At 38.4% G+C, this 27,917-nt stretch overlaps 1 long non-coding RNA gene across 7 annotated transcripts in view; it reads left to right on the top strand.

Annotated features, from left to right (window-relative positions):
• Window positions 1-18,261, top strand: part of LOC131423237 (uncharacterized) — a 94,310-nt gene extending 76,049 nt beyond the window's left edge. For 3 of the 7 annotated variants that reach the window (XR_009224441.1, XR_009224438.1, XR_009224439.1), the window contains exons 10-12: window positions 5,466-5,565; window positions 13,747-13,909; window positions 14,008-14,876. This is a non-coding gene — a long non-coding RNA (uncharacterized LOC131423237). Of the gene's footprint in view, window positions 1-5,465; window positions 5,566-13,746; window positions 13,910-14,007; window positions 14,877-17,965 lie in introns of those variants that run through there. The other 4 variants (XR_009224437.1, XR_009224434.1, XR_009224435.1 and 1 more) reach the window with 3 other exon arrangements.
• The last annotated feature ends 9,656 nt before the right edge of the window (window positions 18,262-27,917 follow it).

Genomic DNA, 27,917 nt, shown 5'->3' with positions numbered 1-27,917 from the left:
AAATTTTAACAACAAGCACGGTCTGCTTAGCTGGATTTCGGGAGGCCGGTATTAAAGGTGAGTTGCTATTCCTCAGGAGGATTTGTCCCACATAAGTGCTGGGACAACCCAGAATTGCAAATCCCCTCAAAATGGATGAAAATGCCCTCCAGATATGTAGAAACAGTGTGTAGAATCTAGTGGTTGATAACACCTCAAAAGAATGGCACAATTTTCAGGGGTACATTTGTGTACTGGGGCTCCATTGCCAGAGATACATCTGAATTGTGTTCCTCGCCTGTACATTTCCCTGAAACACTTCTATTATCTTTCCACACAGTAGTAGTGTTTCACCTGTTCATTTCCCTGCCACCTCCTCCAATCAGTCTAGCTGCCAAAATCGATTGTCATCCACCTTCCTCTCCTGAACTACTCAGTCTTATAAATCCCATTCAAAACTAAAATAGCTTTTGTTTGGGTTCACACACTCCTCCTGATTTTTTCTGTGTAATGAGTATTTATATGTAATACAATCTTGTTATTACCTAATGTGCTAAGATATCAATTTCTTCCCCTATTAACTGAATGAGGAAATTCTTGTGGAACGCTTAGCAATGTTGTCCATGGTAACAAATCCCAATAAATGAAAATTTAAATGGAGCTAATTAATATATGCATTACCTCCGCTTAATTTTTTTTTTTTTTTGGTGAAAGCTCTTAAACTCAGGATTTTCAAGAATACAATACATTGTTGTTAACTACAGTCACGTTTTTGCACAGTAGATCCCTTGGACTTATTCTTCCTAACTGAAATTTTATATCCTTAGACAACATTTCCTAAAGCCCTTACCTCCCATCTCCCCCCTCCAGCCCGTGTAAATCACCCTTCTACCCTCCGTGACTTCAACTCTTTAGATAGCCCATATAGGTGAGGTCTTTCTGTGCCTGACTAGTTTCACTTAACATAGCATCTTCTGGGTTCATCATTGTTATTACAAATGACAGATTTCCTTCTTTTGAAAGACCAAATAGCGTTTGGTTGTGGATATATGCCACATTTTCTTATCCATACATCTGTTGGTGGATGCTTAGGTTAATTTCAGATCTTGGTGGTTATAAACAATGCTGTAGTAAATGTGGGGTTACTAATTTCATTTGGCATACTAATTTCATTTCCTTTGGATTTACTCCAAGTACTTAAATTCCTGGATCATATGGTAGTCTTATTTTTAATGTTTTTGAGAAACTTCCATATCCTGGTTTCCATAATGGCTTTACTAATTTACATTCCCACCAAGGGTATACAAGTGTTCTTATTTCTCCACATTCTTGCCAACACATTATCTTTCATCTTTTGATAATAGCCATTCTGACAGGTGTGAGGTGATATCTCATTGTGCTCTTAATTTGCATTTCTCTGATAATTAGTTGTGTTCAGCATTTTTTTTTTCATATACTTGTTGGCCATTTGAATGTCTTCTTTTGAGAAATCTCTCTTTGAGTCCTATGCCCACTTTTTAAATGGGTTATTTATCTTCTTGTTGTCGAATTGAGTTCTCCATATATTTTGAATATTAACTACTATGTTTTGCGAATATCTTCTCTCATTCCATAAGTTATCTCTTCTTCTGATGATTGTTTACTATGCAGAGCCTTTTTAGTTTTCTATAATTCTCATGTGTTCCTTTTTACTTTTATTGTTCGTGTACTTTCTGGGTCATATCCCCAAATCCTTGCCCAGACTGATGTCATAGAGCTCTTTCCCTATGTTTTCTTCTACTAGTTGTAAAGTATCAGCTCTTTCATTTAATTCTTTAATCTAGTTGAGTTGATTTTTGTATATGGTGTGAGATAAGATTTAATTTATTCTTCATATGGATGTCCAGTTTCCCCAGACATCCATTTATTAAAGAGTCTATCTTTCCCCCATATGTGTTCTTGGCACCCTTGCTGAAAATCAATTGACTATTAATGGGTTGATTTATTTCTGAGCTCTCTAGTCCATTCCATAGGTCTGTGGGTATGTTTTATATGCTAGCAACATGCTGTTTTCATCTGTTTCAATACAATAGCTTTGTAGTATATTTTGAAGTCAGGTTTTGTAGCACTTTTACTTTGGTTTTGTTTTTGTTTATGCACAAGAGTTCTTTGTTTATTTTGTAGTCCTATGGGAATTTTAGGGGTTTTTGTTTGTTTGTTTTTCTCTATTTCAGTGAAAAATTTCATTGAGATTTTGGTAGGGATTGTGTTATATCTATAGATCACTTTGGACAGTATGGGCACACTAGCAAAATTAATTCTTCCAATCTATGAATGGGGGATATATTACCATTTATTTATGGTTTCAATTTATTTTATTAATGCTTCATAATTTCCAGTGTATAGTATTTCATTTCCTTGGTTTTATTTATTCCTAAGAGTTTTATTTTTTTGTATCCATTATAAATGAGATTGTTTTCCTTATTTTTTTTCAGATAGTTTATTATTAGTGCATAGAAATGCTACTGATTTTTGTATATTGATTTTGTATTCTGCCACTTTACTGAATTTGTTTATTAATTCTAACAGTCTTCTGGTAGAGTCTTTAGGGATTTCTATAGAGAAGATCATATTGTCTGCAAACAAGGACATGTTAACTTCTTCCTTTCCAGTCTGAATGCATAAAGTCATTTCTGACCATATTAAAAAATAAAAATAAAAACAAAGTAAAGTCAACTCACTGAATTTTTTAAATAACTAATAGAAATTGACTTGAAAAGGGGTTTTATTTCATTCCTTTTTTATGGTTTTAAACCCTAAAACTGACTATAGAACAAATTCATCTTTCCATAATAAGCATTAAACAAAGCCCTATAAGAAGATGAAATATTCTTAAGGGCACAAATCGGTAGTGCCTTCAATCCTTTTTTGGAGCACAGAAGGGAACAGGTTTTACCTTACCATATGTCTGCCATAGTGTTGAGAGTACCTTTTGTATACATATGTATTTATTTGATTGATTAAAAAATGCCCTTTACCTTCAGAGCCAGAGGAACCATTTTCAGAAGCATGTAGATAATCAAAATGTTTTCACATCCTGAACACCAAAGAAGCACCATCTTTTGGTTTATTTACTATTTCTTTCTAAATATTTTCATTTTGAAACTATCCCCCAAAGGTAATAAACAAGGCCCATATTAGGCCCCAGGGAATAAGAAATTCAGCAGGATTGTCCTGCACATGGAGTCTGCCTCCAGGTTAAGGCTCAATGAGGTTAAGTTCAAATGGTTTTGCAACTCGTTCATGCAAAACCATGGAACTTTCTCATCACCCTGCTTGCCATAAACTCACAAAGAAAGCATATCTGTAGGGGTTTTTCTTTCTTAAGGTTTTCCCTGCCCCAGTCCCATTACTATGTATCAGCAGCTTGAGAGGCATTGATGAGGTGGAATTGGTAGGAAGATTTTGATGGAACAGTTGACGTATGAGCAATTATTGGATAATGAGGGGTAGGTTTGAGATCTGTGCTGCATGGAAAGAGAAAGAAAGGACATAGACCAAGACTGACTTTCAAATTCCTACAGAATTCAGTATTTTAGAATAAATGTTTCCTATCTCATTTTATATGCCAAGACATCAAAACGCACATTGGTTAAGTAATTAGCATCAATCAAAAGTTCAAAGTTGAAAACAAATTGAGATAATTGAATAGTGTAACTGAAGAAACACCCTTCCCTTGTATTCGAAGGGTTGTTTGTACAACCATTAAAAATAACTATATATTAGTAGGACCAAAATAATATGTATGGTGTTTAGATATAAGCACATTTTGTTTCAGCTATTCAACCCAAGGCTTGCTCAGGAAATTCACCCATGGTAGATAATTTAATGCACAGTTAGCATGAAATTACTTTTTGTGTGTGTGTGTTGCTGGGTATTGAACCCAGGGGCACTCTGCCAGTGAACTACATCCCCATCCCCTTTTAATTTTGTTTTTGAGACAAGATCTCAGTAAGTTGCCTAAGCTGGCCTCAAACTTGTGGTCCTCCTGCCTCAGCTTCCCAAGCTGCTGGGATTACAGGCATACAGATCACAGATCCTTACTTCCTTTGAATCACACAAAATATTTATGGGTTCTTATCAGTTGTTGCAAAGTTCAATTTAAAACCCCATTCTTGGCCCCATGGAATGAATTATATTTGCAGGATCTTAATTTTCTTCACCTTATTGTTTCCAGTGCAATTTATAGCACTCTCCAAAATCCCATGCCAACATGGGTTAGAACAAAATGACATATTTTATGGCATCTTTCCTGAATAAATGTCTTTGGGGCCATGCATTTATCCACATTACATGCAAAAAGGGGATCGGATGGTATTTGGCTTACTAAGTCCTAGAATCAGAAAATTATGGAGTTTTTTTTAGATTTTTTTTATTTAATTTTTTTATTAGCTACACATGACATTACAATGATCTTGGAAATTCATACATTTGAATCAATTGGGGTATAATTTCTCATTTTTCTGATTATGGAGTCTTTATTAAGGCCATTGAGGAAGGTAAATGAAGCTACCTTTATTGAGCACCTACAATGTTTCAGGTAGTTTACATATATACCTTCTAATTATCACAGCCCAGAGAAATGGACAATATTATCACTATTTGGTAGAAGAGAAAACTGAAACTAAGTGTATCAAACCAGTTTTTTTTTTTTTTAAGTTTACCCAGGTTGGATTTTAAAATCTGACTCCAAAGACCATATTCTTCCTATCACACCACAGCATGTTGTCTTTGTGTCTCAAGAATATTTATGTTCTTGAAATATAAAAAAGAATCATTGGAGTTCATGGCCCTTTGTTATAAAGCACAAAGTCATGTCCCATTTTTTAGTGGAGGCTCCTCAGTTTTCTTGATAATTGAATCCCCAAGCTCAGTATTTGGCATGCCATCTAGAAAAAACATAGAAAGCTAGATAGGAGAAGGGGGAAGAAATAAGGAAAAACAGAATTTTGCAATTGAACATCTGGTGGTAACTCTCAAAAGAAGGGGAAGGAAGATACTTGGTTTTCCTGCCATATTTTTCTTTTAAAAGAAAGAAGGGGTAGCATGCGGCAAAGGGTAAATAGAGAATATTCATGTTGTGATAATTAGCAAACAGAGCCAAGGAGAGCTGGCTTGGGAGTTGCGTCTCCATCTCCCTGGTCATTGTACCCTGCATGGAAAGGGAGGATTCAGTTTGGGTTTCAGGCTTAGAGTTGTCATGCGAGAAGTGTACATTAATTTCATATTTTCTCATAACTTTCTTTTGGGGATAAGCATTTGGTTTTCTGCTGTTTATTATTTCAAAGGCATCTATATGCTAATATGCTTTATGCTAATTATTTTCATGTTTGCCCCTCAGGTTATGCTTCATATCACCCACCAGGGAGGATCATCTCTCATGAAAACTTTCAAATTTGATTTTGAAAATTATTCAGAAAAAATTAAGCCATGCTCTCTCCTAACAGGAAATAATATGCTCTGGAGAATCCTGTAATTCAAAGAAAATGGACTGGGATAACATTTGGCTTCTCATACTACCAAAATCCTCTTGAGAAGGACAGCCAGGTACACAAAGCATTTATAACATTGTGACATTGAAATGTTGGAAGAATGATTAAAATAAAAATCTTAATAATAGGCTTTTAGAAATTGCTAAATTACACTGTTTTATTCAGAGAGGGGAAAGAAAGGGCTGTTTTCATTCTCTCACAGCGTTTGAGGTGTGTTAACTGCTTCTACTGCTATAAATAATACCATGTTTTAATTGAATGCCATTGTTTCTTAGCATCATTTCTAGAAAGTTAATTCTAATGATATTAATGCCTGAAGCTGAGTTTATGCTTACAGGAAGAATCAGGTAAAATGGAAATCTCGTATAATAAGCGAGCTTGATGTTTTCTTCCAGTGCTTTTATTACAGAGATTTTGTGTGTGTGTGTGAAATTATAACTTATTTTGAAGATAGAAGTTAGCCAATTAGCCTACGTTAAAAATATTTTTCAGGCACCTTTTTTTTTTGAAGATAAACAAGGCTTATAATATAATTCCTTGACATGAGATATTAAAACTTTGATGATTGGGAAGGGTATTTTTTTACCTCTCCCTTGGACAGAAATTGGACTCCTTTTGTTCCCAAGCACTTCAGGGGTTCCTAGAAAAGACCTCATATTACATTCCTCTGTATTGTTCTCTGCCTTGCTCTTTGCTTCAGAAGAGCAAGGAGCCAGAAACAGTGGGGGATTCCTACTGCAGATTTAAGCTCATTTCCTGGTCAGCCTCCTCTTTGCTTGCTTTTTCCTAACTCTACTTTTGTGGAGCTGCCCCTAAGGACCTTTCTGTTTTTTTTTTTAAATGCTTTTGCTGTTAGACGTTAACAGGGACATCACTCTATAGGAAGTGTAGCCTCACTGCTGATATTTCTCCTACTGATTCATTTTAATGCCTCCTGAGCTCCAGCAGGCCTTGTAAGTAGGAGAGTTTCCTTTCAGGATTGGAAGAAAGATCTGCTTCTGCAAGGGGGGCCTGACAAGTAAACTAGGCTCTCCCCAGGAAGCAGGAGATCAGAAGGAGCCTACCCAAGGCAGGTGAAGACAGGGACCTGCCCAACATGTGCTGGGGTGTTTCACTTACAATCATAATCTATATAAATAGGAAGAGTCATTGCTAGGGAGATAGTTGGTAAACTGGCTAGAATAAACATTTGTCAAATAATGATAAAATAACATTTTATTGGAAGCTGGTAATGTTTGCTACATTTTATTGCAATCAAAGAACCTGCAAGGTTTTATGTGCCCAACCCTTGTGACCCATCATCATTTTCTTTTTATTCTACTTCTTTGCCTGTAATAATAACAAAATAGCTACAGATTTTCCCTTTTAAAGTTGTATTCGAAGAATGATTCATTAAACTAACACATTTGGCCTTAATGCAGCCCCAGCTAAGATGAAATTTTATCTTCTTGCTCATCTCTGAGCATAATTTAGAGATAATTCAAATAGAAAAGCAATTTGTGTGCCATTAGGCACCACAATTTATTAGGTGCCAGTGAACTACACAGCCTGATTAAGAAGGCTGCTATTTGTTTGTGATTCTCTTCGCCAACTAAGTTCTATGAGGAAAGGAAAGACACCAGGAAACAACCATTTGTGGTAGCTCTGGAAGGTGGTGGACATTGTGGACTTTGGCATACGCAGGTGGGCAAGGCCCAGGGTTCATAGGCAGCAAATATTCAATGGACCCAGCTCCAAGAATGTTGTGTGAGCTGAGAGAACTGGAACATCTGATTCTGAAATGCCTTTGGAGAGTGGGTAGAAGCTCACCACTTTGAAATAATAGGAACTAGAATTAGAAAAGCCTGGGTTTGAGTCCCACCATCAATACATACTCATTTTCAGCCTAGATGAATACTTTTTACCTCCGTCCTTCATTCTCCTTGTGAGTAGCTAACATTAGGAGAAGTTTTTTTTTTTCTTTTTCTTTTAATCACATTTAATTTACTTTTGGTTGTGAGGATAAAAGGGGATGGCATATTTGCAAGATGCCCACATCTAGTAAATGCTCAACTAATGGTCATTATTTCTATTATCATGGATATCTTATTTTTAGGATTATCACTATTCATGATATTAATGGTTGGACAAGTTTTATAATTTTTGCTCATGGAGAACTTAGGTAGTAGAAATCAAATGATACACATATGAAATATTTTTTCTGCTACTAAAACAGAACCATCAAAAATAACAATGTGGAAAGTCTCAAGTTTTAGGTGTGATTGGCTGTGTGCATCATCACAGTTTCAGTAAAAATTTACTTTAAAAAAAGTCTAAGATGTTGTATAAGGTGAAGATTTTAGAGATTTACTAAATTTAATTGCTTGTTTCTAATCAATGCCAAATATCCAGGTGAAGTAGAAAGAAATAAAGCAGGTTATAAGCAAGTTATTTCTAGCCTTACTGCCAAGAATCCAGATGTCTAGCTAATAAACTTGCTTTTTTCATTTTCCTTCTGGGGACCTGATATTTTGAAAGCCATTTTGCAGTTGGTTTCTTGTGTTGCTGTAGTGGTGACCTGGTGGGTTACAGGCTACATCATGACATCCTTGAGTGGTATGGGGTGTAGAATTGATTAGAATGAAGGACATACGTAGGAAACAACAACTTGTGGTTGAAAAGCCCTACTGAGCTTCTAGGACAGCCTCAGACATCCAGAGCATCATACCAAAGCCTGCACACAGGTCCCAAGGCCATTGAAAAATTTTAGCTTTGCAGCTCAACGAGAGTAAATAGGCTTGTTTGTGTTTGCCTCTGAAATACATGACTTCTCCCACAAAGAAAAGACAGATATTAATTAAAATTTAGCAAAGTTGGAATGGATCATGCATCCTGTATTAGGCGAAGTTTTTAAAAAATCACAAAAGCCAGTGTGACTTGACAAAAAAAAAAAAGACCCACAGATTTGTTTGCTAAAAAAGGCTCTTATTGCATATAAATCTCATTTAAAGTAAAAAGAGACACCTTTTTTTCTTTGTATTTGAAAGCATTCTAATGACAGTCGAGCCTTTTATAAAATAATATATTGAGTGCATATTTATGTTTTGTTTAATCTTCACCTTTTCCTGTGGATTTACCTCTTTCATGGAGCCATTTTTCAAAAGAAATGCTGACAATAAGTTACTCTGGTGTGCTCTATGGTATTTCACTTTAAACATCCACATGTAGATTAAAGTACAACATCATTTACCTTTCCCAATGTTTAGCATAGAGAAGTGGAAAAAATAGCAATTAAAAGGAAATAGACTCAATAGAATTATAGCACTACTTCCCCAGATTTCATTTCCATCCTGTCAGTCTTCAATGGGATGTTAGTGTAATTTCTCTTTAAATAGGCATGATTTGGAAATGTTCACAGTCACAAGTGAGAGAACAAAATAAGAGAGATTTTCATTTATAAGATTGCCTTTCTCTTATCTACTGGTCTTGTCTCCCAGACTGTCTGTCTGTCTCTGGAAAGCAAAGTCAATAAAAATGATTAGAGTTGGCATCTCACAAATGTACACCCTTAAACCATGAAGCGGTAATGCTGTGCAGGAAATATTTTTTTGACCTTTTCAAATTGCATCCAACTGTCTCGGGAATTTCTCAGGGACTAGAGGTAATAAGGTTCAATCCGTTTTACTGTCTGGCTTCAAATTTAGTTCCTTCAAAGCTCTAACTTATCTATTCTTTGCATCTTGGCCCTAGCATCCATTCAGCACGGGAATCCATGCATCTCATCTCTTTTCCTCTTCTTAGATTTTTTGCTAAAGGATCACACTCTGGAATCTACAGTCATGACGACTTTCCACTTATTGCCCCCTTCAAAAGCAAAATATTAGCAAGAGAAAATTAGTGGGCATTTTGTCCTTTGAGAAGCCCTTGTTGAATTTAACTAGTTAGTAAATTCCATCCTATCTTACATCTGTTTTTACCCATATGATTTGTGTTTTAATCAACTTTATTATATGTAATTTTTTCATATTAATTATATCATAGGCATTTTTAAATTTTTTAAATAGAAGAGGCCAAAATATGCAAATTCCTTTTGTTCTACATCGATTTTGTTTTTTCTTCTGTGAGTCCAAATGCAGCGGGACACACTCCCTGGTAAAGAAGGGAGTTATCCAAGTGTGACATGCTAAAAGGCAGCTGAGTGGCCTCATTCTTCACTGTGTTCCCTGAAGGAGAACAGAAAACAGAAGCTAGGGACACATTCCTTGACCCCATGAAAGCACTGGGTGTCAGGAAGCCTTGACGAGACTTAAAAAGCTTGTCTTACTTTTCATATTCTGAGCATCTCTGTGCAGAATGTGATTCTGGGTGTTCTCTCATTTGTAGAACACGTCATGTTCGAAAGCACACTCTGTCTTGCTGTCTCTGTCCATTGCTGCTTACTGCCTTCTGCAGAGATTAGAATCTTGGCTGGAATTTCCTGTGGTCAGTGGAGCTTGGAGCCTCTTTAGGGCTTGGAAGTCATGTTCATGGGCAAACAGCCATCAGGAGGAGGATGTCTTTTTGAAGTTGCCCTTCTCTGAGAGTGTATTTTCTTGTCCACTAATTTGTCAAGTTTGATCTCATAAAATACGTGGCTTTATAGAAATGAGATTATTTCAAATAGCCCTATTTAGAAAGTAGGCGTGGGGAAGAGGTTATGAAGACAGACTCTTTTTTTATTCACAGCAATGTGCTTTGTCCCTAAAAACACTAAGTATACTCATACCATTGTTCATCTTCATATTAAAGTTTATATATTTTTCCATTTAACACAAAATATTTGGGTTAAAATGAAATCTACAAAATATGTTTAAGAGTAAGTTGCTATTTTGTCCCTGGAAATTTAATCCATCTTAATAATTGAGTCACCCTCCTGATGCTGTCCTTTATGGCTAGCTGGTATTTTATTTAGCAAAGATAAAGTATTCTGGCTGTTTTACCAATTCAGATTTACCCAATATTTGCAATAAGCTTAGTGTCTTTATCACCAGCTGGGGAAGAGGGAAGACTGTCAGGTGCTGTAATTAAAGGAGGTTTGATTCTTGAGTGGAGCTGCAGTGCACCTGAGAGGTTGTTAATGCAGGTGCATGTGTCTGGGTGCACACCAGACGCCCACCACACCTCCGTGTGAGATGCGCATGCTTACTTGAGTTTGGGATTAGAAGGCAGCAACTTTAAAACCAAATGGTTTCTACTCTCTCCCTGTGGATGTCACCTCTTAGTCCGTTGGACACTGGGCTATAGCTATTAAGCCTTTTCAGTTCACAGAGTGGATCTAATCATTATACATTTAGTGTCTCCTCTTTTGCTAAGATACATCATCTTTCTTGCCCTTCAGGACCTGGAAGTAAAACAAAGTCAATGTTCAGACTTTCTAATGGAAGCAGAAGGTGATTTGAATGGGTTGGAAAAAGGAAAGCGGTGGTGCTGTCTGGGGCTGGTGTGTACTGGGTTCTCTTGTTGGCTGGGTGTTCTCAGGGTTTGTGGAATGTCTGGGAAATTAAAGCAACATTGAGATTGAGAGGCCAAGAAAAATAACAGCTACTTTTTATTAGATAACTACTGTTTGTAGGGTGGCTGCTAGATAACTTGTCTAACCTCACTTCATCTTTGCAGGAACTCAGTAAGAGGCACAACTGTCCTCAACTTACAAGGAGACAAGAGGCTTAAAGAGCTTAAAAACTGAATTTCCTCTTAAGTGGCAGGAGAATTGTATGAAGAGAAATATTTTTGCACGGAGAGGAACAAAATAATTCATTTGTTGTGCTGGGTGGCCTCTGGACATTTCCTCCTTTCTCTTCCTATTCTTCCTTCAACACCTGCCATCCTCCTCCCTCACCCCTTTCTGCTCTTCCTCCACTTTACTTCATTTCTCCTTCTCCTTTGTTTTCTTTTCCCAAAGACAGAACAAAGTGAAGCCTCAGAGTTAAGCAATGTTCCATCCAGTCTTCTTCCACAGAATGGCCATCTCTGCCTCTTTTGCTATTGAGTTACTTTCCCTAGAGCTCCTAACATCATTATTTTGAAAGTTTAATGAAGGCCAAGGGTTCTGACTGGTGGTTCATATGCTGGACAGCATACTTTTTTTTTAATTACCTTAAAATGATAATGCAAGTGGCAAGAGATGGTGATTACATGTTGTCCTTACATGCTCACAGGGAACCCTGCCCATCTACCTTTTGTCTGTTAATGAATGGCCAGGGTCAAAAGGGTTCAAGAAAGGATTGAGGAAAGCAGATCCTCAAAAGGACTTTTGTAGGTAGCCCAGGAAAACCGGTTTCTATAAAAATATTATGTTTCTCTATTAGGATATATAGTAAATTAAATTTCTTCAACTATACAACTGAAATATTTTTTTTCCTCTGTTTGGTTTACATGTCTATTACAAAAATAAACATTCTTGATTGCCAAAGCGGGCTTGTTACTATGATGTCAGCTCAATGCAAATATGGACGTGAAGGGATTCAATTTCGCTCTCATGGCAATGTTTAATATACTTCAATTTGTGTCTCAGGGAAGGGGCTTGGCTATTTATCCTGGATAAGTCAGGCTGCTGGGCTGCTCAGCATCCCTTAGACTCCTGATGCTGTGGCCGACAGCCTGACGGGGCATCATTTGTTCCCAGGCATATCAGAAGACAGAAAATTGATTCAAATCTAAGCAGAGTAGTAGAATCTCAAAAGCTGTCACCACCATTCACTGCACATACCCTTTTCCTGGAGTGGGTACTCTGAAAATTCAGTCAACATCTCACTTGTGATAAATATCTTCCTTATAAAAATTTCAGACAGAACTACACAGGAAAGGGAGCCTGGTTTTTAGACACAAATATGATTTCAAGATTTCTTTCTGTGCTTCTCTCTTTCTAACTTGGGTCTTAGGGCTCTTGAATATGCATGTGATCTCAGATCAGGGTTCATGAAAGACTTTATGCTTTGTACAAGGTCCCTTTGATTCTCACTGTCACCCTTTTTGAAACCAAACTCAAAATAATATAAGCCAGCAAGAATAAATCATTCTGAAACAATCTGCCGTACCCAGTTCATCTCCACCACTTTGCTTTCTCTTACTACGGAGGGCAGAAGAGTGACAGCCTCAGCTTTCAATCTGTGCCTTGAGCACCTGCCTCTGGGCTGTGATACCCGGGTAACCTCTGCTTACTGTCAGGGCTACAGCAGTATTTATTTTTCCTTAATTGGAACCCCACTGATACCCTGTGGGATTTCCCCCCTTGGCAAGGCAATATATCCATATAGACCTAGAGCACCACCACCATAGTTGGTTGTAATATTATAGTCAGACGCATCAACATTGGGATCAAAATTAAACCAACACCTAGGCTGCTGAAGTTTCTTGACTGCCTTCTGATATTATTAGGAACTCAACATTTTTTTTTCAGTGTTTATCTTGGAAGGTAAAACAACGTCAGCAGAATTTCAGATTCCATACACTGTCACCCTGACTCCTCTTGCTTTAGTTCTTCTTTGGCTTTGGGCAGTGTGAGAATCGTAAAATTACTATTACCCATAGTGAACAAGGAAACAATGAACATAAGAAGTGTGGACACATTATAAACATTTTTCTATAAGAGGCCTTGAAACCTTTAACTTTATTAAAATTTATTGAATTAACAAGTAAATATCGTCTGTCTAAACTTTTGAGTGTCAAAACAAAGTTCATTTCCTCGGACATCAGAAGGCCACCTCCTTGTCTATATTTATGGCTCCAGCATTTGCATTTGCTTTTTCTTTGTGCTATTTTTATTTTTGCCATTGAAGTTCATGAAGACTTAATCATTAGCCCTCTAATTTTCCAGAAAAAAAAATGTTGATTTATTGAACTGGCTGCAGAAAAGGAAGAAGAAGTTCAATCTGACATTGTAGGTTAATAGTAGGGAACAAAACACATTCATAATTAGAAGAGAAAAGGACTTTCCTCATTCCTTCCAGTTTATAATAAAAAGCCCCTCGCCAAAGTGTCTTAGAAAATAATGCATTCAGACTGAGTAGAATTACCGCCTAGCAGATTCTATTTATCTGTAGCTTAGAAAGCAGCTGCGTTTTTGTAAAAAGCAATGAATGTGGCAGTCCTACTTAAAGGTAGAAGAAAAAGAACACCCCTTGTTTTGTAATAAGGGGATTTTCAATTTAAAAGAGAGAGCGAGCCTGTTGTGTAGAGTAGGGTTATTACATTCACTGTATTCTATCTCGCCCACCAGGAGGCTAATAATGAAGGGGCCAGGGAAGGAGGCCAATGCTACAAGGGTTATCTCACAACCTCAGATGCTGGGTAAGTCGAAGGAGACAGAATCGCTTCTGGATGACATTCAGAAGGCCGGAGCGATTATTTGGGAGAGAAAAGCCTGCCCTATTCTTTACGAGGTAAATAGTTCATCTGTCAGCAGCATTATTCAGTATAAAAATGTGTTTATATAAAGATGTCTATAAAGTTTCCCTTTTTTTAAAAAAAATCATTTTAGGTGCGTGCATATCCCCTGACCTGCCCATCCACTGGTCCAGTGATGAATTATTCGAAACCTGCTTAGACAAAGGCTGCCCTTGGAGCCCCACCACACCCCAAACCACGCTTTGAAGGATCTGCCAAGCTCACTTTTAATCATGAAAAAGAAATTACCCACATGGAGACAGCAGAAAATGAGAAAGTTGAGCTCGTGCTGCGAATAATTCCAGCGAGTGCCAAGGGGCTAGTTGAGGAATGACTTCATGAGGTGAATATCTTTAGCTTGTACTTAGGGTTTGGTTAGCGTATAATCGTTTTCTCTTTTAGGAGCATTGACTATCCTAAGTGTATTTCCTAACCAGTGCTCAGGGCATCTGTCAGGACATTGACAGATTTAATCCTGGTCTCGCCCTTGTTGTTATTTACGATGACTAATTTTACATTTGCAAATATGCAGAAATCAATTTAGGTGGAAAGTTCTCTCTGAGCCTGTGACGGTTCCCAGATGCCTGTATTCGTGTGCATTGCTGTGAGTGTCTGTCCGGTGATCTCTGTCCCTGTGTGTGCCTGCCTGTGCCCTTGTTCTTGTCTTTTCTCTGTTGTGAACACAGGTTGGGAGAATTAGCCAACTGATGGGTACTCAAATGTGATCCAAAGTTTTTCATTTGAGTTTGGAACAGAAAAAAAAAAAAAACAGGAATATATATCACTTCATGATTAATGGTCAATCTGAATTTTTAATTCATGTGAAAGGAGAAAGAGGAGGAGATATGAATCAAATGACAGGACTGACCTTTTCCCTTTGGGACAAGCATGATTCAAATCAAACATCACTTTTGCTGTGAAATTAGTTTGAAGTCCTTTTGTTTGCTTTTTTTCTTTCTTTTCTTTTTTTCTTTTTTCTTGTGGCTGGTTTAACTCCTTGATGTCTGTCCTTGATGTCTGTTCTTTCAAAGAAGTTTCCTTCTGTCCCTGCTTCACACCTGAGTTTATTCCCAGTAGCTCATGTCCTTCTTTTGTTTCATTTTTCTAAAGATCAGATCAGAGTATTTTACTACTTCAGAAGCTTCATTACCCACAAGATAAGATCCTCCCTAAAACGTGCTATTTCTTTGCATCCCAAACTCATGTTCCAATAAAAAGAAGTAAGTAAATAAATAATAAATAATCACTTTCTTGTTCTAAGGCTAATTCGGCTAGGGAGGAGGGAGTGGGAAAGCAAGGTTCTTTGTGAACCACAGAGAAAGAATGCCACAAAACCCCCACATTCTCTCCCAATTCTCTAGTTTCCCACATAGCGGAGTCACAGGATCGCCATGCCAACCTTAAGCAGTTTTGGCTTTGAGCAGGCATGTGCCCGGGCTCTTTCAAACTACCCATTGGTCCTGGTCTAAAGGACTCAGGCCCAGACTTGTAGAAAAAATGCACTATAGGAGAAAAGGCCTGACTGCTGTCCCATTAGTACACTTTCTTAACGCCACAGTTAAGCATCATCAGGACTGAGATGTGGTTGACTCTCTTTTTGGAGTTTGGTGGCTTGTGGGGAAAAAGAAAATACTAAAAGGACTAAGAAATGGGGTTGAGAACAACCAGGGTATTTTCAGAAGGACAATGGGAGGGCTTTTTAATACCGCCTCTAAGGGAAGTAGAGGTGAGGTAGGGGAGGTGAGCCAGCTGGGCTGGTATAAGGGGGTGGAGTGAGCCAGCTGGGGGTAGCGGTAGAGGTGGGGCGAGGAGGTAAGAGGTGGAGGCAGATGAGCAGCTGTGTTTATTTTAATACATATCATTTAACCCTCACCTAAAAACAAATTGGAGAGGTTTGGGAGTGCATTAATCTGGACCCAATTAGCATGTCTTTCTCCTTCAAAAGTGCAACCTGAGATTAATGAATATAAACTAGAGTTTCAGATGCAGCGCTTAAATCATTTGCATGTTTCATGCATGATAATTGAATTTATGTATGCACTTCCTTTCATTTAACTATTTCCAGTCTCCTTGTGATTCACATAAACCAAGAGTCCATTATACTAACCTCTAGGTGGAAATAGCTTGCCTAGACTTTACTGCTAAAGAGAAAATCAAGTTCTTGTTTTTTTTTTTAATTTGAATTTCAATAATACAATACGTTTTTATAAAGCAGAGGGCAGTGTTTAATAGTCTGGTATGCTGTTTGGTAAATAGGCACCTCAGGTTTATTTTTGATAAAAAACAGAAAAATCATGGAAAATTACGACATTGAGTTTTCAGTGGTCCTGGAGAATTGGGTTCAGTGTAGCCACTTAAAAATGTCTTAATAATACCAAGAGCTACGTCAATTTAATGCAGCATAAAAAAAAATGTTCTTGGAGTCTGGACCTGAGCTATTTAGGTTGCTGAGTGATATCAGTGCACATCATTGTTTCTGGCATAGTTAGATATTTGTTTCCATAGCTGGGGTTGGGGGATGGTGTCAGTCTCTATGAGAGGCTCTAGATGAGCAGTTAGCACTTATTGTCCCTTAGTATGTCCCTTAGGCTTGATTCTTTCTTTCCTTTTTGTTATTTAGTTGTAGGAGGCTTAATGCTTACATAGTGCAAGCAGGTACGAAGGCCCTCCTCCCCACCCACCCCCAAATGAAACATCTAAAAATGGGCAGTGGGTATATAAGACAGATTCCTGGGGGAGAAGTTGAAGCAAGAGGCTTGGAATAATTCCCCTGGTTTCAGTTTGTTTCAGTGATCTGTCTGTCTTCTGTCTTTCCTTATGTGTTTCCAAGTTCAATGTCAAAGTGATGAGCTTTTCTCCAGGAATTCTCCCCAGTGTCCTTTGTTTTTGGTGAATTCAATGGCTGAATGTTGCTGAGTGTCTCCTGGTCTTGTTTCTTGGTCCTTGTAGCTAAGAATGTCGTTGAAGGATAAAATCTTGTTAATTTGTGATGTCACAATTTAAGTGTGCTTCCTGTCACTTATGTGTAGTTTAAAATGTTCCTTAATGTAGCATGAAATGATTGGTTAGCTTTGAAATGGTTGTGAAGTCATGTGAAGAAAATAAGTTTTTGCATCCGACCAAGATAAATTCACTCTAGTGCTTTATGGCTTTTTATTCCTATGTGATAGTAATAAAGTCTCATGTAGGGATGGAAGCCATGAAATACATTGTGAAAAATCATCAACTAAGAAGGGGCCATCAGTATAGAGCACGGTAGCCTGTGGAGCTGTGGACGTGATGGAGCGATGACCTAGTGTATAGCTCTGCGACATGCTTGGTGTTCCTGAGTTTCTTTATTCTTAGATTTTTGACGGCTGAGGAATCTAGGTGCCAAGAGTTGGTTCATCTTCGTTATCATTGATTAACATGTACATTCGGGATAGCGCATTTCTGTTTATCATACGTTTTTCTCCGTTCTCTACTAATGAACATCCTCTAGGGGAGCTATGGTAACCCACCACTCTGGTAGGCAGCATTCAATCCTTCTATGCCTTTTTTCCGTCAACTGTTGAGGTCTTACTTCTGAAACAGAAGAAATAAACAAGTCAGATTTACCTTCTTGGAAATGTGGTCCAGATTTCTCTACTCCCAAGCTCCAAAAAAAAAAAAAAAAAAAAAAAAAGGTATACGTTGTATGGGTTAGGGCAACACCTCTTGAATGCCATCAATCCACTGAGCTGTTTTGTGCTGCAGGGGGTGGGGTGGTGGAAGACTGATGACAGAGAAAGGAAGGCAGACTTTGGAGTGGAGCTGGATTCTAGTTGCTCCAACTTCAGCTGTGTGATTTGGGGCAAGGGATTTAAACTGGGTGGGCCTCTTTCCTTATCTTGAAAATGGGGAGCAGCAATTCCAACTTTGTAAGACTATTGTGAGGATAAAATGCATGTAGAGCCTAACAAAGTATTTAACATTATATCTTTTTTAAAGCTCATGAAATATTAGTTTTTCTTCCTTCCTTCCCTCTCCTCCTGTTCCCTTCTCTCTCCCTCCTGTACCCGCCCCTCCTTCAGATGTTAGTCTAAGACAACACCTTTGGATGTAAGCAGCACCTTGAGAAAGAAAAGACTTCTTCAAGAATGTCTTGTTCCACCTCCTTTTCATATGGGCCTTAAATGCCCGGGTTGGATCAATAGTTTAATTTATATATATTTTTTGTACTTGAATTGTTAAAAATTCACTGCTCACTTATATTCATTTTGACTGTTTTCTGTATGTTTATTTTTGCTGGAACTGTTTTAATATTGAATATTGACAAGTACTTATTTTTACTGGCTTTCTGTATTTTTTCAATGGGACTCCTAATAAAAATTATTTGTGTTCTCTTTTGCCTCTCCTTTTCCTCCATATAATGCGATGGGCTTTGAAAATGTCCTCACTTCCCTAAATGGACAAATGGTACCTTTTCCTTAGAAACTACTCATTCATAGTGCCAAAAGAACCATGCCCTTCCTCCCCACATCTGATTTGCATAACAACATGGGGAAATTGTTGTCCATTTAATTCTAACTTTGATGCTTATTTTAAATCTATAAAATTTAGAATTTGACTCTCGCTAAAATCTGTAAAATAATTATAGATAAGGAAAAGGACTTTGCAAGGACCCCAATACTGGTAACTCCTTTAAATTACAGAATAATGTAAATGTATTGCTCTCAAAAACAGAATATAGTGAAGGAAATCCATGATACCACACATGCCTCCAGAGTTCTTCTATTATAATCATATTCATCTTTTAAATCTGATATATTCCCATTTAAATCCTATATTTCCAGGTCTTTGTAATGCCCATGAAATTTAGGAGATATTCAAATATTTGCAAATAAATGAAAGGAAAAGAAGAGAGAACAAGGTTAGGAGGAGTGGGTGGAAGCAAGGAAAAACAATGAGGACAATTAAAAAGTAAAAAACAAAACAAAAAAAAAAAAAAACAGCCAGGCTCTGTGTCACACATGTGTAATCCCAGCAATTAAGGAGGCTGAGGCAGGAGGATTGCAAATTCGAGGTCAGCTCAGCAAATTAGTGAGGCCCTGTCTCAAAATAAATAAATAAAAAGGGCTAGGGATATGGCTCAGTGGTTAGGCACCCCTGGATTCAATCCCTGGTATCAAAAATAAATAAAAAAAATAAAAAGTAAAAGACTGTATCATGATGGGAAATATATTTTAAGTTTAGGGAAGCAGAGCAAACACTCAAACACAGATAAAGGGCCACTTCAAGAATGAGATGAATTTAAGTTTGCAATATGATAGAGTACTAGGCCACTCAATAATGTAATGTAATATGAATGGCATAGACAAATTACAAGTAGGTATCCAGAGCAAGAAAAGTTCCCCAGAATCAGAGAAAAACCATCAGGAGTTAGAATGGCAGTCAAATTTCTTAAGCAAGAGTCAAGGAATTCATGAAAAGCTCCATTGAGTGGTTCTAGGAAAATTTTCCAACACACAAAGTATTCTACCCTGGAGAATATATTTACTTCTAAATATCTTTACAAGTACCATTAGAAGCAGATATTAGATTTTAATGGACACACTTAGATAAATTAATGAGTGCTGAGTCTCAGTGGGCTGCAATTAGCTATTGCCCATGTGGGACAGGATGAGTGCAAGCTCTCAGCATGCCAGTGATTTCAAGGACAACCATGTATGTACTCCTTTCCCCCTCCTGTCCTCTTGTAGGGTTGTATTTAACCTCCAAGTCTTGGTGTAACTCTGAGGCAACTTGTGCAAAACCTGTTATCATCAAGAAGGGCTTGGCACCTCCCAACAGCACTGGCCTTGGTAGGGTTATGGGCTGGCCATAAACGTCACAGAGTATTCCTATGTAAATACTCCAGTGGAGGTTACCTGTGTTGGCCATTGGAGCACAACACTATGGTGAACAGTGATCTCACTCAGCAAGTAAATGAGTAAGTCTCCCTCCTGACAGTGGCACAGGCAGGGGACCCAAGCATCAGAAGAGAGACAGAGTGCACTGCCTGCCTTATCAGATGTTTCTCTTCATCAGAGGTTTTACCACCAACGTGGTGTTAATCACTGGAGGAAAACATCGATGGGATCAGAGTTTGGGAAAACCACACATTGTCTAACACATTTAAATCCCAAATGGTGCCATAGGTTTGTGAGGCCTCCTAGGAAGAAAAAATAGAGTTCAAGAGTCTCTCATTCTCTGGGTGGTACCATACACTCTGACTCCATGGTTCAAATAGCATAATCTGATGTTTTTAGTCACAATTTGGGTCTCACCAACTAGATACATACTCTGAGCTATCGGCATGGGTGGGAATGGGTCTTGCTGTCCCCAACTCTCTCTTGCCTGCCTTTATCACCAAAGTCACCTGCATGTACATGTGAGGCATAACTGAAATGGAGATTCAACCAGTATCTCTGGATCAAAGTGGGCCTACATATGAGAGCAGAACCAAGAATCTGGGTGCATCAAATAATATGAACATTGGTTATGAGCTTCAGATTTTCCATTTATAAACCAATTATTGAAATCAAATATTTCAAGGACAGCTATTTCAGAAAGGGATGCCACAGATCCTGTTCATACAGGCTAGACTTGGAATCAAAATGCTGATGGCTGAAGGGTGCAGTGGGATAGGGTTTGAGAACATCTCTCAACATTCCACCAAATGGCCCTTTTCACAGCCTTTCATAAATGAGACTCCTAGACCTATGACAATCCAGAGATGAAGGTCAGTGATGCCAGGTCTCCTCACTTTTCCCTTCGCCGTCAGCCCTTATCACAAATAATGCAAAATAAATAATTGGTTTAAGGTGATACTATTGGTCCTCATGGTTCATTGTTTGATTCCATTAGCTATTTTCTCTTTCCTGTCTTTAATAGGGCATTACACAACAAAACAAAGCAAAACAAAAATACCTTTTTGTAAAGAGATAGAAATATTGTGGGAGTTTTTTTTTTTTTTTTTTTTTTTTTTTTTTTTTTTTTTTTAGCAGAGAATACATAAGCAACTTACTGGTAGTCCAAAATGAGGTGACACACAAAGTTTCAACAAATCTTGAAGACCCAATTGCCTACCTAAGTTCAAAGCCCATGTGGTCTGACTTCACTCCATCTTTCTGACCTCATCGCCTGCTACTCTCCCCAAGATCCTCCTCCAGCCGCACTGGTTTCAGGTTATTCTGGGAAGGAACCAAACATTCTGTTTTAGAGACTTTGAAATTGCTCTTCCCTTTTCCTAGAATCTTCCTGAATAACTACCCCTTGGCCTTCTCGCTCCCAGCTCTCTACTCAAAAATCTCTTATCAGAGAGACCTGCCCTAACCATCTTCTATACAATTACATCTCTTCCTCCTCCAGACTCTGGTTTTGCTCCATGGAGAGTATTTTTTGCCATCTGATATGCTACAAATTTACCTACTTTTTATTTTCTTACCTCATTGGGACATAAGCTCTAGGAGGCCAGGGGATGAATCTGCCTCTTTTTGATTGCCTCATCTCCAAAACCTGGAATTGTGTCTGCCCAGGATAGATCTTCAAGTGTTGGTTGAATGAAGTCAGTACACTTCCTGGCATTCATGTGTCTAGAGGCTGACATTACATATCTACATAACAAAGAATCACTTCTATTTCCCACCCCAGGAGTTAACCATGCATTCACCATTATTTTCTTCTTAGACACACATAATTTTGCTTTTATAATTTCCTCTTTCCTAAATAATACTTCAATGTATCTTCTCCCATCAACTTTAACCCCACCTCTCCTTTTGGTGTGGGGTTCTGGGAATTGAACCCAGGGATTCACACATGCTAAGCAAGCACTGTATCATGGAGACAGGGTCTCGCTAAGTTGCCTGGGCGGGCCTCAAACTTAAGAGTGAGCATGAGAAAGTTTTTGACTTTTTTTTTTTTTAAATCAGTTTTATGCTGATTACTAAAAAGTTAGCCAGATTATCTTGCTGTCTCCACTCTTTTGCTTTACTCCTTTTGGGAGTGTCTGTCAAATTTTTACTTAACTTTTTCAGTTTTCATCTCAATTTCTAAAATAAAGAACTTATTTTAGACATGGAAGAAAGCCATTCATTACAGTTTCTAATGCCACTATTCTACATATGTGGAAATGTCATGTGCAGCTATTCTGTTGGAGACTAGCAGCCTTGCAGGGAGGGATTCAGAATTTCTGATTCTCAAGCAGCACCTGAAATATATGGAAACTGTGAGTCAGCCCAAAGGAGTCAGAGTAACCGTGCCACCCCTAAACTATCATGCCCACCTGTTTCTTATTGAAATGAATGTCAAAAGGTTCACAAAAGCACCTCTTGTTGTGGTGAGATTAGATATGTTTATGTGTAGGATGTAACTTTCAAGTTGTACTCCCTGTTCTGCTTACTGTTAACTTGTGTTAACTTGTTCTAGACGCCTCTAGAACAAGGATGAACAATTGGAAAGGATGAAACAGTTGGTAGTTTAAGTGGGGCACCATGTTCTGATAAAAAAAATAAATAGCAAGTGAATCGATATCTTTCCCTGAGTGCCTACTATAAATGCAGAAGATCTGAAATTCCAAATTATTTATGGAGATTGCAGTGTTATTTACCAATAGGCATTAATATCTCTAAAGAAAATGTAAGTGCCCTGGTAAAACAAACGAATGACTCAAATTGACAGGAGAACTCCAAAGGAGCTAAAGCGAATGAACTTAATAACTGCTTACTATGGTTGTATAGAGAGGTGTATGTGTCATTTAAAGTTATTTTAAATTCAGGAGCAGAAAGGCATGAGGCTCACCTGAAAGAAACCTGGATTTGCACAAATACCACATATGACTTTGCAAATTGCATTTTTCACCTCTTAGTTATGGCTTGTTCTTATCCCGATTACAGAAAAACAATTTCAGCACATCATTGCTCGGTTTTATCAAGTCCAAGTGCTTCAAGCCAGTTGGATTCCCAACATCTTCTGCAGTCATAGCCTCTTGAGTCTAGAAAATAGCTTTCTTTTAAGAGGCCTCACTATCTCTCCATTTCCATAATCTTCCCCCTCAATATGCTTAGGAACTAAGAAAACAGTAATCCACCCATAACTATTAGGAACCATGTGGTTTACATATATTATTTTGATGAATCTCAACAATCTCACTAGGGGGTTAATATCCTTTTTTGTTTGTTTAAAAGAATTGGAAACTGAGGCTCTAAGAGCTTGTGTGGGACTGATTGAGCTCCTTTTGATTTATTCTCTTCCTACCTTTGATGTCAGTCTTCAAACCCAAGGTTCACGTGGGAGGGCCAGTTATGAAGAGATCATCTATGTGCTCCAACCCTACCCCTATGTCTTGTTTATGGTGGTACAATAGGATCCCTTCTCTCCCAACTTCCCAGAGTTTTGAGATCAGAAAGTTGTGGCCTTCCACCAACTGTCCACCTCCCTGCCCCTTTCTTTGTGTTCTCCAGTAGTTAAACTTGCTCAGAAAAGGAAGAGTCTGGAAGCCCCTCAACTGCCCTGTTGATGTTTTTCATACTTCTAACTAAATTTCAGGAGGGTGCTAGAAAAGGCCGAGAGTAGTGTCCTATCAGAGCAAAATGTCCTCCGAGTATGTGAGCAGTAAGTTTGTTGCCTCCCACGAGGGCAGCAAAGTGTCAAGGGTCACTGGTTCCCTGTGGGGAACAGTTTCAGAGTGTCCCTATCTCCCTGTGTAGACAATGCAGTTGAGGAGGGCCTCTATCCTAATTCTATCAGGGTTTGTGACATCAAGAATACAAGGGAATGAAGAAGAAAGTATTTCAAGGAGACTCAACCACCTTTTTGCAATTCATGGGAACTTTTGATGACAGAATACAGAGGGGGATGTGCAATGGCATCTGGTGGACAGGACAATGGCATTAAAGACACAGGGCCTAACTTGGCCCCCGGCCAGATGTGTGGCCATGAGAAAGTCACTTGCTTCCAGAAGCCCAAGTTACTCCTTTATATTCCAACGATAATTCCCATCCTTCCCATTTTGGATTGTTTGAGGGTTAGCTCAAGACATTTATAAAGAGAAATGTTCCAATAAACTCTAGTAGCACGAAGGAAATAGAAATTATGCAGGGTTATTAGGTTGCAAATTGAAAACAAACAGGCAAGGGACTGTCATTTCACTTGAAGTTGGGGAGAAGGTTTAAGTTCATTCACTGATTCATGTGCCAATTCCCCCTGTGTAGGGGATGGAGATATTATCAAGAGGCAGGGTCCCCAATAGGGACTAATGAAATGATGTCGGGGCACAGACTGAGTGAGGGGTAACAGTGGAATAAGCAGTGTGAAACTGGATATGAAAAGGGGTTTCTCCCTGCGGCTCAGGAGGCTAAGGCAGGAGGATCACAAGTTCAAAGCCAGCCTCAGAATTTAGCAAGGCCCTAAGCATCTTAGCAAGACCTTGTCTCAAAGTAAAAATAAAAAAGGGCTGGGGATGTGGCTCAGTGGTGAAGCACCTCTGGGTTCAGTTCCTGGTCCCCCCTCCACAAAAGGGGTTCCTTTGGATATCTGAGAAGACCTCCTGGAGAAGAACATTTAACCCTGGTCTTAGAGGTGGAATGCCACAGGTTCCTCACTTTCACTAAGCTAGAATGCACAGAACTGATATTCTCCCCCTCCCCAATGCCTTAAAGAAGGATCCAGGGTAGTTCCTTCCACTGATTTACAGGTGTGGAAATAAAATTAAAGGGTATTCTTTAGCTGAGGGTGACAACTTTTGCACAAAATATGTTCCATTCTGATCTTTGTTGGTTAGCTGAGTAAAGCTCAGTATTTCCCCTGCCTTGAGGGAATAAAAATATATTTCCTATTGCTGCATGTGCAATCCCAGGGATTCCCTCTAAAATCAAGGGATAGGTTGACCCCAAGGCTGCCCAGCTACTGCCCTAGACCTCAGCTACTTTCTTAGATAAATCTCTCCCTTACCTCATGTACTTTCTCAGTGGGGAATAATAAAACCACATGTCCTTCCTTCCTTCCTTCCTTCCTTCCTTCCTTCCTTCCTTCCTTCCTTCCTTCCTTCCTTTCTTTGTTGTATGTGGGACTAGGGATTGAACCTATGGCCCCACACATGCTAGGCAAGTGCTCTACCTCTGAGTTACATTCTCAGCCATAGCAATGTATTTCTTATGGGATTTTTGTAAGGATTAAATGAAGTAAAACCTAACATAGTGCCTGGAACATAATGTATGTTATACCCCTCAGCTAATATTATGATCATAACAAGAATCTCCATTTTCTTACCTCCTCCTTGCTGTCAGTTCACTCCAACTTTCCTTATAACCCATGACACATATCTGTAAATTGCTCTTGCTAAGATCACCAATAACCTCCATGTAGCCAAGCCTAATGAACTATTTAAATCCTCATTTCACTTATTCTCTTCTTCGTCATTCTGGCCTCTGCAACACAATGGTGTTGTGGTTTTTTTTTCTGTATCTGTCTGGCTACCATTCTATTTCTTTTGTAGGCTCTTCTGCTTTTTGCCCAGATATCTTATCTGAAGTTACTCAAGATTCTTGGTCTTTTCCTGAGGACCCAGGAGGTCCTCTTTTCTCCCTAGAAAATCTCCTCTCCAGGCCTGTGGCTTCAAGAACTTCTTCTTTGGTCTCTCACCTGGATTTCAAATCCATATAGATAACTGCCTTCTAGGCATTGCCACTGGAGTGTTATAAAGGTATATTGCTTGCAATGTGTGAAAACGAATTAGCTATGTTCTGCCCTAAACCTGAGCTTCCTACTTAGCTTCCTGTCTCGGCATGTTATAGCATTTGTGTAAGGTAAAATTCAGGAATAATCTTTGATATACTTCTTGGTCCATTTCTGGTCTAGTTCCAAGTTGTGGAGATGTTTTTCTCTGACATATCCTTGAAGTCCCTCTACTTCTCTGTCCCACTGCTACTACCCCAGGTGAATGTGGCAGAATTACTACAATGGCCTACAAGTCCAGTGGATTCTGCCTCTTCTCTGTGTCCCCAGCCTCACAATGCAGCCATACATAGGCTCTTCAAATTCAATTCCCAGGTGCCTACTTCCTCTCTTTCTTAAGACACATTAGAGGTTTTCTAACACTGTCGAAATAAAACCCATGTCCCCACCATGGCCTGCACTCCCATTAGTGTCCCTCGGTTCCTCAAACATGTTTGTACATTTCCACCTCTTACACTCATGGCTGACTCCATCTGGAAGCTTTTCTGAACCCACACTTCACATCCCTCCATCTAGTAAACATCTATTCCAATTTCAGACTCTCCTCTTTCCATAATGCAACTCCCTACCTCTCCAGTTCGGTCTGGTTCATTTGCTATATGTTCCCACCCAAGTACACTTCTTTCAGGGCATTTGACTGGCTTTCTAAAGAAATTTTCATTTTGTTAGATTAATCCATGGTTTTCTTCCCAAGTAGAACTTATGTTCCATGAAAGCAGGGCTGTTTCTGTTTTTGTCCCTGTTTTTTTTCTCCAGAATTTACCAGAAAGCCTGGTATAAATCAGGAACCCAACATTTCTTGAATGATTGAATGAATGATTTCTCCCTCCTAGATTGTTATCAGAATATTTCATGTTTCTTTGCAAAAACCTCAAATCACCTCCAAATCTTGATCTCATAATCATTCCCAGAAATAGATTTAAGGATCATAATTGAATTTTTGGCTAACACATGGTGAGAATTCCTTTTTAATAGACATGGTCCTCCTACAAAAATGAGATTCATTAAAGTAGATGTTGAAAGAATTTATGTAAACATCCTCAAATAAAGTACACAAAATTCAAATGAGAGCAGGATTGCAATTAATTTGAAACTAAAATTGTAGTCTACAACAACAAAGTTATAGAAAAATGAATCATTAAGTAATTGCTATTGTGACATAACTTCATGCAATAGTTGAAGTACTTCACAAAGCTGTAATCTCCAGCTACCTTGAGGTTTGTCACATTCTTTAATTTTCTGATTGATTAAATGGATTATTTGACATTTTGGCAGATCAGAGAAATCACTGAATAACAAAAGCCTCCTTTCATTCCTCATTATTTGCTCTCTTTGAGCTCAATGCAAATTCTTTAGAAACAAAGGTGTGATATTTCCTCTTCTGTAATTTTATTTCAGCGTCTTATTTTTACTGTTAATAGTAGCAGTTCCTCCACAACAATTTCACATTATTAACTTCCATATCACTCTCTCTAATGAAAATGTAATGCATAATAAGATATGAACTTCACATCACATTGAGACTTTTATATTCTTGTCATTTGTATAGAGGATTACATACTTTTATATTCTTGTCATTGGAACAGAGGATTAAAAGGAAAAAAAAAAACTCATCGATGATGAAAATTTTCTTCCCTTTTGGCTGTGTGAAGTACTTGGGGAGGATGGGCATTTCCAGGTGGCCAGGTAAGTGATGGATTGGACAGTGTTTACACTGATTAACTGGCCAGGGGAGAGCTTTCTCGTGCCAAGCTCATTTACTGTAGTGTATTCAGTTAGTACAGATGATATAAATACTGCTTAGTAGCCCTTCCTTACTGGGCTACCTACAGATCTCCTTTTACCACCTTCACCTAACCTCTAACTTGCACAAAGTTCCTCAGGTAGCCTCTCTAATCAGATTCTCTTGCCTACTTGAGGAGAGAGAGCGTTTGTTCTGTGGCCCATTGACAACAAAGGCAACCCAAGCAAACATTGATTGACACTTCACTATCCAACAGGGGCTGGGTTGGGTATTAGAAATAGACACTGAAAAAACACTGACTTCTTTTTAGCATAAGATACTCAGGCTCAAGTGGGAAAAATAATCATGATACAATATAATACTGCTGTATTAGAAGATTCAACCCTGACTTTTGTAAGTAGGGAATAGCTTATCCAGGAAATCACACCTCAGCTGAGATTTTAAGGGTAAGTAGGAGGAAATATGGCAAAGGAAGGCGAAGGGGGAAGGTAGAACATTTAGCATAAAGCAACAGCAGATGTTAAGCT

Source organism: Marmota monax, unplaced genomic scaffold, assembly GCF_021218885.2.
Source record: "Marmota monax isolate L192 unplaced genomic scaffold, Marmota_monax_Labrador192_F-V1.1 WCK01_AAM20220418_F8-fsc00036, whole genome shotgun sequence".
Taxonomy (NCBI): Eukaryota; Metazoa; Chordata; class Mammalia; order Rodentia; family Sciuridae; genus Marmota; species Marmota monax.
The sequence above is the reverse complement of the archived record's forward strand: the minus strand, read 5'-3'. Positions and strand labels throughout refer to the sequence as shown.